At 36.6% G+C, this 14,057-nt stretch overlaps 1 protein-coding gene across 29 annotated transcripts in view; it reads right to left on the reverse strand.

The window, feature by feature from the left end:
• PARD3 (par-3 family cell polarity regulator) overlaps positions 1–14,057 on the reverse strand; it is a 665,533-nt gene that overhangs the window by 270,121 nt on the left and 381,355 nt on the right. The window lies entirely within an intron of this gene.

Here is a 14,057-nt window from a genome sequence, read left to right on the forward strand (position 1 = left end):
ATATTTAGAGATAATATCCATAGCGATACTAGAATTTAGAATCCTGCCAAAATTAAAGTTGAAGACACCACAGTTTTTAATAGCCTATATATATTCTATTGGAATATTCTATTGGAATATATTCTATTGGAAGATATAGATCTTTTTGCTGTGTCCTACACAAACTTTCCAGGAAAAAAGCCAAATAGATAGCTTCCTCTTTTAAATGTTTACAGTAATTGTTGTTTGTTCTGTGGCCATTTATCTCGCTCCCCTACAATTGTTACTTATATATATACCCTACTATCCTTACTGGTACATTTTAAGCTACTGGAAGATAGACAAGATGGGATTCATTCAGCAAGGCACACTCAAGCACCTAGCTGGTAGCAAGATCATTAATGAAGGAAAACTGAATGAGTTGAGCTGATACAAACAAGTCTCATGTTTCTAACAAACTTTTTGCAAAATAGAATACAATCAAAGGGAAATTTAGATTCAGATTCTTTTTTTTCACGAAAATGTCATTTACACCAAATATATGACTGAACTGAAATAAACTGACTTAAAAACAAAAGTCCTTTTTCACTTGTTACTTTGCAGCTTAAACTTGTTTGTTTCATGAATATTTATTGAATCATACTTTAACTTCATTTTAATTTTTATTATTAAGTATATTACAGCATGTTTTACTATGGTCAAGTCTACTAACATGCAAAAATAATCAGAGGAGATAATATTTAAGTTGTATTTTTCTTAATTTTTTGTAACGTTTATTTATTTCTGAAAGAAAGAGGGAAAGAGACAGAGCATGAGCAGCAGAGGGGCAGTGAGAGAGGGAGGCACTTCGAATCTGAAGCAGGCTCCAGGCTCTGAGCTGTCAGCACAGAGCCTGATGGGGGGCTCGAACTCACGAACCAGGGTAGGATGCTTAACTGACTAAGCCACCCAGGTACCCCAGAAGAGATAATATTTAAATTGCCTTTTGTAATTTTAACATTTGATGATTAGTACCTACTAGTATAAGAGTCTAAAAAAATCTTAGTGACTGATAAAAACATTATTACACAGGTAATTTTTGGTTACTTACTACCATATACTGGAATTAAACAAATACAAAAATTCTCTCGGCTCAAAGGTGAGAACAAAGTATACTGACATAGCCGTACAAGCACTTAACTGTCTGAGTCCTATGTGGAAGGAAGAGATTCCACAATATGCCACCAATAATTAGGTTATGTTAAAATGTCATCATGCCCATGATCTGTCTCCCCATACTTCCCTATTTTCTTAGTGTGTTTTCTACGTGCAATTGACTAAGGCATTCCATGCAATTGATTGAGGTATTCAATGACAACACATTATTATTATTAAGATGTATCTATTATTCTGTTGAATGAGAGAAAATAATTTGAGAAATCAAATTAAATCAGTCATTGGTAGTATGAGAAGTAGAAAACATTTTGGCCACTTTACCATCAAAGCAAACATGTAAAAGGACAGCTTGAAGGAAAAGATGACTCAGCCACCACAGCCAATCATAACATAACCAGATATGTGGTGCCACACCTGTTGCTAAATTTCTCTATAGACCAAGAAAGCTATTCCACAGTGCATGCATTCAGTGTGCAGTAAGAGTATGCCCTACCAAGCATCACTCCAGTTAGTTAATTAGTTTTTAATCGGTGAAATCATGAATGATTTTTCAATATGGTTACAATACTCCTGCAATCAAAAGTGACTAATAATTATTAGGTTCTTATGTACTCTGAAATTTGTTATATATTCTAAATAGCCCACATATTTTTAAAGAAACATATCTATACACATATATAGACAGATTACGTTTAATGAAAATTGTTCAGCAGTTAACTATTATTGATGATTTGTTTAAATTTACAAATTTACCCCAGATAGATCCTTTCAGTATTTATGACAGTTTAAAATAACACAACTTGGAAATCTGTAATTTAATTCTACAAGTGGCATCACTATTTTTCACAATAGGTCTATGGATTTGTATTCATCTAAGTAATCATTTTTCTTTTATAATCTACTCCCCACCCCCCCCCCAGCCAGGAATCACTCTAGAATAATAATTCAAAGTAAAAAAGCATGACATGCTTCATTTATTGAATGGCTTGTCTTTCTAAGTCCGCATATACAGCCTAATTCATCAGTAATCCTAATATACAGTAGAAAATGTTATAAATCATAAATAAATACACCATCACATTTACATGGAATATAAACAGAAGTTTATTAAAAGAGGCTTTTACAATCCAGTTATTAAAATAGCCACAAAAATCTCAGAATCCTTTTTCTCGGCACTCAAGATTAGGATACTGATGAGGGCAGGGTTGGGAGGGGTGGAGGATGAACTTCACCCTGAGTAACACAGCAAGTGATCAGGGAATCAATGGAACAGACTGAATTAAGGAGAAGTTAGTAGCCTGCTGATTTCTAAGTACTTGACCACACTATTAGAATCATTCTCTCCAAAAGGATGGATTAATTTAAAAGTAAAGTGGTACAATCTGCAAAATTATCTCATTTGCTTCACTAGGTGAAAATGATTACAAAAGGAATGGGAATGATCAAAAAAAAAAAACTTCACAAGAAAATTGAACTGATACCATAACAGCAAGACTGAGAATGAAAAGTACCCTCTGAAGGGAAATCATGGGTAAGTGATAACACTTTCATGTTCCTGAAACACATGAGAGCAAGCATGGAGATTTCCATACCTCCCACTTTCAATTTAAAGCCATCTCAAACTGTATAATTAAAAACACATGTTAGGTATATATTTTGCAAATTCAACCAGCAGCCAGTATTTGTTCTGAAGTGATGAAGAACTGACTGCCTATGGTGTTGTGGTTCCTTTAACACTTTTTAGAGAAAATACTCGAAGCTAATGAAATTCCGAGCATTTTGGTATGTCAGTGTGCTAGGACAGAGAATAGTTCTTCTTCTAGGAAGTCAGTACCAGAATTCCTTATTGGGGACAACCATTTTCCAGAAGTCACCTTGCACAAGAAAAAAAAAAAATACATACATATATATATGAAGAAGAAGAGGGAAGAGAGGCAGCCAGGTGAGCTCTACTTGGAGGGACCAGCCCAGGAGCAGAATTGCCTAGGTGGATTGTGCTGACAGACACAGAAGAAGAGACATGGTGGATGGATGAATGTGGCAGGCAGACTTATGAAAGCGTGTCTGTAGGGTTTAGGGGGACAGAAGCAGAGACTCCTGCACCTCGTGTGCAAATCTAATGTAAACCCTACTTGGCACATATGCTTTCTGAGCACATAGATTTTTTTTTCCTGATAAATCTGAAACATCTCCAGGCCTACCCCCTTTTCCACTGTTTCCTATATATATTTTTTTAATTTGGGGAAAAAACACTATGTCCACTATGTACGAAACTCACTTCTGAATAACTTCCCTCCAATAAAAATATGCAAATACACAACTATTTCTTTAAGCCTATCCTCATGGCTCTTGAGCAATGTTTCTTACCATGGGGCGGGGGGGGGGGGGGCGGGCAGTGCAAAGAAGAATACAGAAAGCAAAGCCATTGAAATGCAGCATGATTTGGGATGTATAATTAGAAATTCAACTGCTTAGATTATATTAAGGATTGCACCACTACATTTTCACAAGGTTCATTAGCCTAATTATGCACTTAATTAAAACAAACTCAGTCATACATGTTAACATTTTCAATTCTAAGTATAAATTACAACCAATGATAAAACTGAAAATAAGTAACAAAGGTTTTATTGACATCTAAATTGGCAAAGCAAGTCTGAGTTTTGCTTTGATAATGTAAACTCCCACAACTGCCACCCAGTTGTATGGGCATGATCATAATTCATCTTAACAAAAGCTGACACAGTATAAACACCACAACCATACTGAAGGCAGAGTGGGAGTATGCAGAATGGGATTCCATCAATAAGACCCTCTCAGTTCACTGAACACTAAACATGAGGGGCCAGAAATTATCTACATTTGATCCCTGAGAACCACAGCCATCTTCATAGCAGATACAAACAGAAGAAAGTTCAGAGAAGTTCCAAGTTTAAAAAACAAAATCTTTGCTTTTTAAATCTCTAATAGGTAAATAAAAATAGAGAAGTCTTTCAGCTTAGGGCAGAAATGACAAGCATCATACTTCTATATTTAAAGAAGCAAGATTTATTGAAATGTAAACTATACTTTTCTACCTAAAACAAAGGTATTATTGTAATCCTTTATTAGAACAAATAAGCCTAGAGCTAAGAAAGCACAATTAAAAACTTTCAGATAAAAGCTACAGATTCAGTTCATGAAGTTACATTGTGTTTTCTCAGAAGTAATGAAAATTGAATACTCAAAGTTCAAGAGCATATTTCTTTGAAAAGTGATAATTTCAAAATTCTACCATGATCTGAAATATACACACCTTGCATAAAGCTTTCCTGACTGAACTAGGTTCCATGAAATTCAAATTGGCTCTATTTCTTCATTAACATATATACACCCAATGAACTAAACTAGTATGTACAGTTGACCTATGAACAACGTGGAGTTAGGGGTGCTGATCTGCAGCACAGTAAAAAAATCTGCACATAAGTTTGATTTTCCAAACGCATAACTACTAATAACCTACTACTGACCAAAGCCTTGCTGATAATGTAAGTCAATTAGCACATATTTTGCATGTTATATGTACCGTATACTATATTCTTAAAGTAAGCTAGAGAAAAGAATGTTAACAAGAAAATCATAAGAAAGACAAAAAATATTTACATACTGCACTGTACTTATAGGGGAAACAAATCCATAAATAAATGGACCTGCACAGTTCAAACCTGTGTTGCTCAAGGGTCAACTGTTTTGCAAATCTTGAATATATGACAGCAGTAATTCTCATCTTGGATTCAAAACAGAAGAAAAAAGTGATCATTTTCTACTATTTCATACACTAATCAGCACCTATCTAAACAAACAGAATAATCAGCAATATGGAGGAAATTCTAACGCACATGACAGGAAGATCAAAGGAAGATAAAATATCATTTTTATTAGCTGTCACTGCCAAGTACTCTGCTAAATGTACTTTACATATATGGTGTAATTTGCATATATTTTCCTATTTAAGCCATACAAAGTCACTGGAGTGTCCATCCCTCAGATGTAAAGACTAACGCTAAACAAAGCTAACTTGCTCCCTTGCTAAAAGTCAGAGCTGAATTCTGTCCCAGTATCTCTGGCCTTAAATGTTGAACAGTTCCGAACAACTCCTCTGCCAAAAACATAAAGATAACATGTGGTCAAGTTAGTCACTGATTGACAGAAAGGTAACACAGCATTTCTAACTAGAAATTCTGAAAAAGAAACAAACTTCTTGTTTTTGATGTATTATAAAGCAAAAAGTCCAGGGGAAAAAGTCATGAAGAAAAACTTTAATTCAGTAATTGAAAGGATAGTATAGACCCTTCACCTGATACTGTAAATATTAAATTGAAGATAAATGGTTGAAAAAAATTCATCTATAAAAAGTGAGTGATTAATAAGGCAATACCAGCAGGAGCCATTTGCAGAAAGCTAGAAACATACAGAGACGCACACAGACACACATACTCTTCCTCCTTCCCTCCCTGTCTTACCAAGGAAGGGCTGCTTTTCCAAAACTAGATTTTTCCTTTAAGTCTCAGGATTGACAATCAAACGAAGAAGAATCCTGTGAGTACTTATTACTAATTGGAAGATGTTAAATGAGTTTGTTTTTTTTAATTTGCTGCCTTCTGGGAATTCCTGAGAATTAGGGGTGTGTGTTGGTAGTTAATAACATAGAGTTACAATAGAAAGACTTTCTTATCTACCAGTAAGTGGCAGTGAAATTTTGGGCTCTTGTCTCCCTCTCCAAATATTACGAATAGGAAACAGAGGAGAAGGAATTTTAGATATGAAAAATATTAGAATCGAAACTCCATCATGGGGCACCTGGGTGGCTCAGTAGGATAAAAGTCTGACTCTTGGTTTCAGTTCAAGTATCATGAGTTCGAGGCCCCACATCAGGATCTGAGCTGACAGCACTGAGCCTGCTTCGGATTCTCTCTCTCCCTCTCTCTCTGCCCCTATCCCACTTCTGTGAGTGCACTCGCACATGTTCTCTCTCTCTCTCTCTCTCAAAATAAATAAATAAATAAATTTAAAAGAAAGAAAGAAAGAAAGAAAGAAAGAAAGAAAGAAAGAAAGAAAGAAGAAAGAAAACAAAAGAAAGAAAAGAAAGAAAAGAAAAAGAAAAGAGAAAGAGAGAAAGAGAAAGAGAAAGAGAAAGAGAAAGAGAAAGAGAAAGAGAAAGAGAAAGAGAAAGAGAAAGAGAAACTCCATGATGGCGGGCATTTTTATCAAATTATGGCCCACAAGCCAACATTAAGACTAAGCCTGCCACCTGTTTTTGTAAATGCAGCTTTAGTGGAACATAGCCACACTCATTTAGTTATACATTGCCTATGGTTGCTTTCATGCTACAATGACAGAATCGAATGCTTGCAGTGGAAACTCAGGTGACCCACAATGCAAAAACATTGAATATCTGACCCTGTAAAGGTTTTGCCAAGCCTTGATCTTCCCTCCACCTAGAAACAAGAACACTGCCTGGTAGATACCAGATCTTTAAAAAAAAAAAAAAAAAAAAGGCGTGGGGGGCGGTGGGGGGGAGAATCCAACAACTTCCTTGACAAAATAAGCACATCCATATAACTACTATTTGCAAAAGAAAAGGTACTGTGATAGAACACTCCAAAGACCACTGGCTTAATAATAACCAAGAATGTATATAAATGGGAAATATCCATTACAGAAAAGACCCAGAAAAACAGACTGCATTTTATCAAAAACAATATGCTTTGCCACACTTTTTTCCACAAGGGAAATGTTGTAGAATTTCCACTCTAAGTTAGACTGTAGAGTCCAAGTAAAAGAATAATTTTTTTTAAAATACAATCCTATTTCTTAAAAACCTTTAACAATGTCTCCATTATTTTTAGTGAATGAAGTCTCATAGGTCACTCATAAAGTGCTTTCTAACAATCCCTCCAGTGCTATCTTATAATACATTCTGTTTCAAATCCTTTACTCGTTAGTTCTTACCAAATCGTGCACATGTGTATGTAGCATCTTCCTTTCATATATTCTCTCCTTGGGAAAGAATATCTTTCCAGAATGTCACTAGAATAACTCCTATATTTTCTTCAAAGAATCTAGCAAGCTCCATTGCTTCACTGAAGGTTGACGACAGCATTCAATATTTCCATACTTCTGCTAAATCCCTATGGCACTTGTGCATATAGTTCTTTTGAAAATGTAGCATGGATTTTTTAATAAACACATTTTTCAGTTGGAATTTTAAGTCCCTTAAAACCAAATTTAAATCTTATAATTTCATAAACCCAACTTCTATAGTATATAATTTTTTTATCTTGCTTCTTAAATACCTAGCATTATCAGCCTCAGAAAAGCTCATTAACAACAATCAAGCCAGGATATTTCTCTATATCTACTATAGCAATGCCATAGCTAATATGGATAGTCACAGGTTCATACACACTTTTACTGTGTAAGCATTACTGAGTAATACCTATGGGTTAAGACCTAGGAATATAAAATATATAAAACACAGTTTTCTGCCAAAGGAAATGACAATTATTTGGCATAACCTTCGTGAAAATAGTAGCATGTGTGATTTAAATAAGAAAGTTATGTTTGACTTTTAAATCAGGAGGAAATCAAATTATATGTGCGAAGTTAAAATTGATTTCAAGGTAATGAAACTGTGTAAAAGAGCTCTGGATGGGAATCAGTTTATTTTATTTTTGAATAATTTACAAGATGATGACTAAAGTAAAACAGTATAACAAGGAAGGAAACAATCAACAAAACTCAGAGGCAAACTATGGACTGGGAAAAGATATTTGCAAATGACATACTATATAGGTTTAGTATCCAAAATCTATAAAGAACTGATCAAATTCAACCCTCAAAATATGAATAATCCAATTAAAAAGGTCAGAAGACATGAATAGATATTTTTCCAAAGAAGACATGCAGATGGCCAACAGACACATGAAAAGATGCTCAACATCGCTCATCATCAGGGAAATACAAATCAAAAGTACAAAGAGGTATCACCTCACACCTGTCAGAACAGCTAAAATCAATGACACAAGAAACAACAGGTGTTGGCAAGCATGTGGAGAAAGGAGAACCTTCTTGCACTGTTGGTGGAAATGCAAACTGCTGCAGTCACTCTGGAAAACAATATGGAGGTTCCTCAGAAAGTTAAAAATAGAACTACCCTACTATCCAACAATTGCACTTCTTAGTATTTATCCAAGGAATAAAAAAAATATGAATTCAAAAAGATACATGCATTCAATAGTTGTAGCAGCATTATCTACAATAGCCAAATAATGCAAACAGCCTAAGTGTCCACTGACTGATGAATGCATAAAGAAGATGTGGTTTATATGTACAATGAAAATGTTACTTAGCCATAAAAAAGGATCAAATCTTGCCATTTGTAATGATATGGATGGAGACAGAGGGTATTATTCTAAGCAAAATAAGTCACAGAAAGACAAATACCATGTGATTTCACTCATATGTGTAATTTAAGAAACAAATGAGCAAAGAGAAAAGAAGAGGAGGAGGAGGAGGAGGAGGAGAGAGAAAGACAAGCCAAGAAACAGACTCTTAACTATAGAGAAAAAACTGATGGTTACCAGAGAGAAGGTGGGTGGGGAATGGGTTAAATAGGTGATGTGGATTTAGAAGTGCACTTGTGATGAGCACCAGGTGATGTTTGGAAGTACTGAATCACTATATTATATACCTAAAACTAATATTAAACTGTAAACTGGAATTAAAAAATAAATTTTAAAGAAAAAAGAAAAACAGAATCAAGGGGAAGATAAAACTGTCATTTCCATGCATCTATTTGTGTCTCTATCTAGGTACTGAGGAAGTGGTTAGGGGATAAGAAGCCATATGCCAAGTGTCACTGATGCCTCCAATCAAAAAACACCTTCCAGTTTTGCTCTAGAAAATAGTAGGCCTAGCAAGATCCTTATTCAAAAAACTTCATTATGCCTCAGGCCATAATAATACTTAAGTGGCTATAAAAATTTCTCTAACATTGACTTCACATTTTTTCCTGTTTTCCTGAATTATATTTTTACTTGAGATGTCCTGCATTGTGTGTTTTCTCTTTATGATATATAATTCACATCCTGCATTATTTCTTAGACTTTTTGGCTTTGAAATCTAAATCAGAAGGCAATACTGACAGATATGGGTCACTTTTACAAAAAGAAGTATTCAGGAAGTGTTCTTCAATTAGCTGTATCTTCAAAATTGAGAAGGCTCAAATAAGACTGGAATTTTGTACAAGTGAAGTTATTCTTGGAAATTTCAACTTACATCCATGAATATGTATTCTTTTATTCCCACTAGATACATGTGCAATTTCTTCACAAGTTCCACTTAATTTCTTCCTTTCTGCTATACTACATTGCTTAATTTGCCCTTTCAGCCACCATGGAGCTGATGTAGCTTCCTTTATAAGCTGTCATCACATTTGAAATCATCTTCTGCAACAAGCCAGCTTCAGTTACCTAATTCAGACAATTCCTCCTCTATCAATTCATGGAGTACCTATCATATATCAACATTTATCACATAATTACAATTGTGTGATTTGGGGCCATCACTCCATCTTGGTTGCAGATCCCTAGAGAAAGACTATGTCCTGTTCATCTTTGTGTCCTAGCACCTAACTCAGGAATTATCACACGGTAAAACCTTAGGAAGGTTTCTGATTGAATGAGAAGAATCTAAGTGTAAACATTTCAGAGAACAAGGACCATGGGTGTCTTTGCCTCCTCAAGATTGATTTCTATGATTTTGAGCAGCCTGCCTGCATTTTCTCTCCCAATGAAAACCTAAATCTGAAGAACCATTACTATCAAGTCAATGAGTAAGCTTAAAAAAGCAACATTAAGTACTGAGAAAAGAACAAATATTTCTTTGTTCTTTGTTGTTTCCCAATATCAAAACTGGTAATGTCTAAAAAGAGTTTTCAATTGTAGAATCTGATTTTCTTAATCTCTTTGTCCCTTATATAAGAAAGTTGCACAAGACAGTCTTTGTTAAATGCCAAATCAACCGAGATTAAAAATGACTCAGGGGGGGTGTCTGGGGGGTGCAGTTGGTTAAGCAGCTGACTTTGGCTCAGGTCATCATCTCACAGCTCATAAGTTCGAGCATCAAATCAAGCTCTGTGCTGACAGCTCATAGCCTGGAGCCTGCTTAAGATTCTGTGTCTTCCTCTCTCTCTCTCTCTCTCTCTCTCTCTCTCTCTCTCCCACCTCCTCCTCTCTCTCTCTCTCTCTCTCTCTCTCTCTCTCATAAAAAAATAACATTTAAAAAATGTTAAAAATGACTCAGCTATAAAACAACTTTTAGTTCTCCAAAGGGATACTTGTCTACTTGAATGTGTTCTGTATCTCTAAACACCATGGTAACCAGTGGATTTTGTGAAATTGCTTCCATTGAATTAATCTATACTACATTTACTTATCTATCTTGTTTTCCTTTTGCTCTAGGCTTTTCATCTATTTATTTTATCCTAATATCCTTTCACATTAAGGGAGGAAATGTGTAATAAATTACAGAAAATGGCATGTTTATAATTGAAATACTGGTTAAGTCTCATTTAAATGGGAGGGCAGGAAGCGGTTCAAGAAGACAGCATAGGAAGATCCCGAACTCACCTTCTTCCACAGATACCACACATGTACAGCTACACATGGAAGAGTTCTCTCAGAAAAGGACCTCAGAACCAGCTGAAGAGCTACTCCACAAGAAAGGACAAAAAGACCACACAGAGACATACTCTTGCCAAAACCCCCAACACAGTGACCCACAATTGGGAAAAAACTCAAAACACAAAATACAATAAAAACATATATACATAAATCAGGACAAACCTACACACACACACACACACACACACACACACACACAGCTACTTCCTGAGGAGCAAGGGATTTGTGTTCGATGCTAGGTACCAAAACCCTCAGCGTCTAAAGCAGAGTGAGGAACCCCCAATATCTGGCTTTGAAAGCCACAGGAATTACATTAAGGAGAACCACAGGGCTATCAAGAACAAAGATTTCCCGATTAAAGGGCTCACATGTAGGACCCAGGTCACAAAACAGGAGTTTGAAAAAAGTCTAGACCACAGGTGAAAGAACTTTACTTGTTAAACTTAAAGTATCTACCAGAGGGGCAGAAGTCTGCTGGTATTCTCTCTAGGGACAGAATACTAGTGGATACCATTTTTATAAACTACTTCTACATTGCTCATGCCAGTATTGGCAGGTGCCATTTTTGTACCTCACTCTAACCAACTAACAGCTGTGGGAGAGCAACACCCCCTCCCCACTGGCCAGCACATCTAGGCACGGCAGATGAGCAGACTCATGCCTTCTACCCCTGGACCCTGCCATAGTTGAACAGGAATGTGTTGTACACACAGGGGATGTCCCTTGCACACCACACTTGGGTGGGGTGGGAGGGTTGGGTTTCTGGACTCCATAGAAGTGAAAGTATTGGACAGATAGCTCAAAAGACAACCAACAACAAGGGTAAGGTTAAATGTTAAGGTTCATCTCCTATACAGAGTAATTCACAAGCAGAGGGAGATATAACTGTTTTACATAATACATAAAAACAAATACAGAGAATGAAGCAAAATGAGGAAACAGAGGAACATGTTCTAGATGAAAGAACAAGATAAAATCCAAGACAAAAACCTTAATGAAACAGAGGTAAGTAATTTATCTGAGAAAAAGTTCATAAAATGCTAAAGTCAGAAGAAAAATAGATCAACAGACTGAGAACTTCAACAAAGAGACAGAAAACTATAAGCAAATACCAAACACACTTCACAGAACTAAAGAATACAATAACTGCTCTGAAAAATTCACTAGATGGGATCAAAAGGAGGTTAGACAATACGGAAAAATGGATCTGTGATCTCGAAGTCAAGGTAGTGGAAATCACCCAAACACAAACAGAACTTCAAAAAGATAAACAAAAAGTTTAAATGAGAATAGATTCAAGGATCTGTGGGAAAATATCAAACATGCTACATTCATATTATATGAGTCCCAGAAAAGAAAGAAAGAAAGAAAGAAAGAAAGAAAGAAAGAAAGAAAGAAAGAAAGAAAGAGGCAGAAACTTATTTGAAGAAACAACGGCTAAAAACTTCCCTAACCTAGAGAAGGAAAAAGACATCCAGGTCCAGGAAGCACAGAAAGTCCCAAACTACAGGACACAGAAAGACACACTAAAACACATTGTAATTATCAAATGTCAAAAGTTAAAGAGAGAATTTTAAAAGCAGCAAAAGAAAAATAACTAGGGAAACTGCAGATGACTACCAGATGACTTTTCACCAGAAACTCTGCAAGACAGAAGGAAGTGGCATGATATACTCAAAGTGTTGGGAAAAAACAAAAGCAACTTCCAACCAAGAATACTCTACCCAGCAAGGTTACTCCGAACTGAAGGAGACAAAGTTCAAGACAAGCAAAGGCTAATAAGGTAATTCATCACCACAAAACTGGCAATACAAAAGAATTGATAAACAGACTTCTTCAAGCTCTGAACAAAAGGCCATAACTAGAAGTAAGAAAATATATGAAAGAAAAAAGATCATACTGATAAAGCAAATATAGAGTAAGGTAGTAGATTAACCACTTATGATGCTAGTATGAAAACAAAGTAGTAAAATCAACTGTAACTGCAATAATTAGATAAGGGATACACAAAATAAAAAGCTGTAAAATACAATATCAAAAACATACAACACTGGGGATGGGTAGTAAAAATACAGTGCATTTGGAATGCCATCTAACTTAAATCACTATCAAAATAAATTGCTACACATACACACACACATACACACACACTCTTATATATGAATATCATGGTAACCATTAAACAAAATCTTAAAATACACACAAAAAAATGAGAATATCTAAACATAAAACTAAAAGAAAGTCATCAAACCACAAAGAAAGACAGCAAGCAGGAACAGAGAACTATAAAAACAACCAGAAAAAAAAACTAAACAAAATGGCAGTAAGTACATATCTATCAATAATTACCTTAAATGTAAATACTAAATCCTTCAATAAAAAGACATAGGGTGGCTAAATGGATAAAAAGAACAAGACCCAGGGGCGCCTAGGTGGCTGTCAGTTAAGCATCTGACTTCAGCTCTGGTTATGATTTCACAGTTTGTGAATTCAGGCCCCGCATCAGGCTCTGTGCTGACAGCTCAGAGCCTAAGCCTACTTTGAATTCTGTGTCTCCCTCTCTCTCTGCCCCTCTCCCACGTGTGCTCTGTGTCTCTCTCAAAAATAAACATTAAGAAAACAAGAGGAAGATGGCAGCACAGGAGGATGCTGGGCTCACCACGTCCTGCTGATCACTTAGATTCCACCCACACCTGCCTAAATAACCCAGAAAACCGCCAGTAGACAAGCAGAATGGATTCTCTGGAGGCAAGCGCAGACGAGAGGCCCACGGAAGAGGGTAGGAAGGGCGGAGAGGCAGTGCGTGCTACACGGCCTGGGGACTGGCGTGAGGGAGCCGGGGCGGAGGGGCAGCCTGCCAGACAAGCAGAGCCACCCCCACCCCCCACCCGGAGTCTGGCTTGCTAAAGCAGAGGGGCTGGACGGAGTGTGTTCTGACAGCAAGCTGGACTTAACATCTGGAAGGTTATAAGGTAACAGCTCTGCTCAGAGAGCAGGAGGGCTGGAGGACAAGGGGAGGGAGAGTTGTTGAGCCCCGGATGACAGAGCTCAGCTTGGCAGGGAACAAAGGCTCTCGCCACCGCCATCTCCCTCGCCCATCCCCCAGCTAAAATCCCAAAGGGAACAAGTTCCTGTCAGGGAACTTGCTTGCACCGTGCAAACACCCAAACCTGTGCTTCTGCGGATCCATCCCTCCAG

The sequence above is a fragment of the Acinonyx jubatus genome, chromosome B4, assembly GCF_027475565.1.
Source record: "Acinonyx jubatus isolate Ajub_Pintada_27869175 chromosome B4, VMU_Ajub_asm_v1.0, whole genome shotgun sequence".
NCBI lineage: Eukaryota > Metazoa > Chordata > Mammalia > Carnivora > Felidae > Acinonyx > Acinonyx jubatus.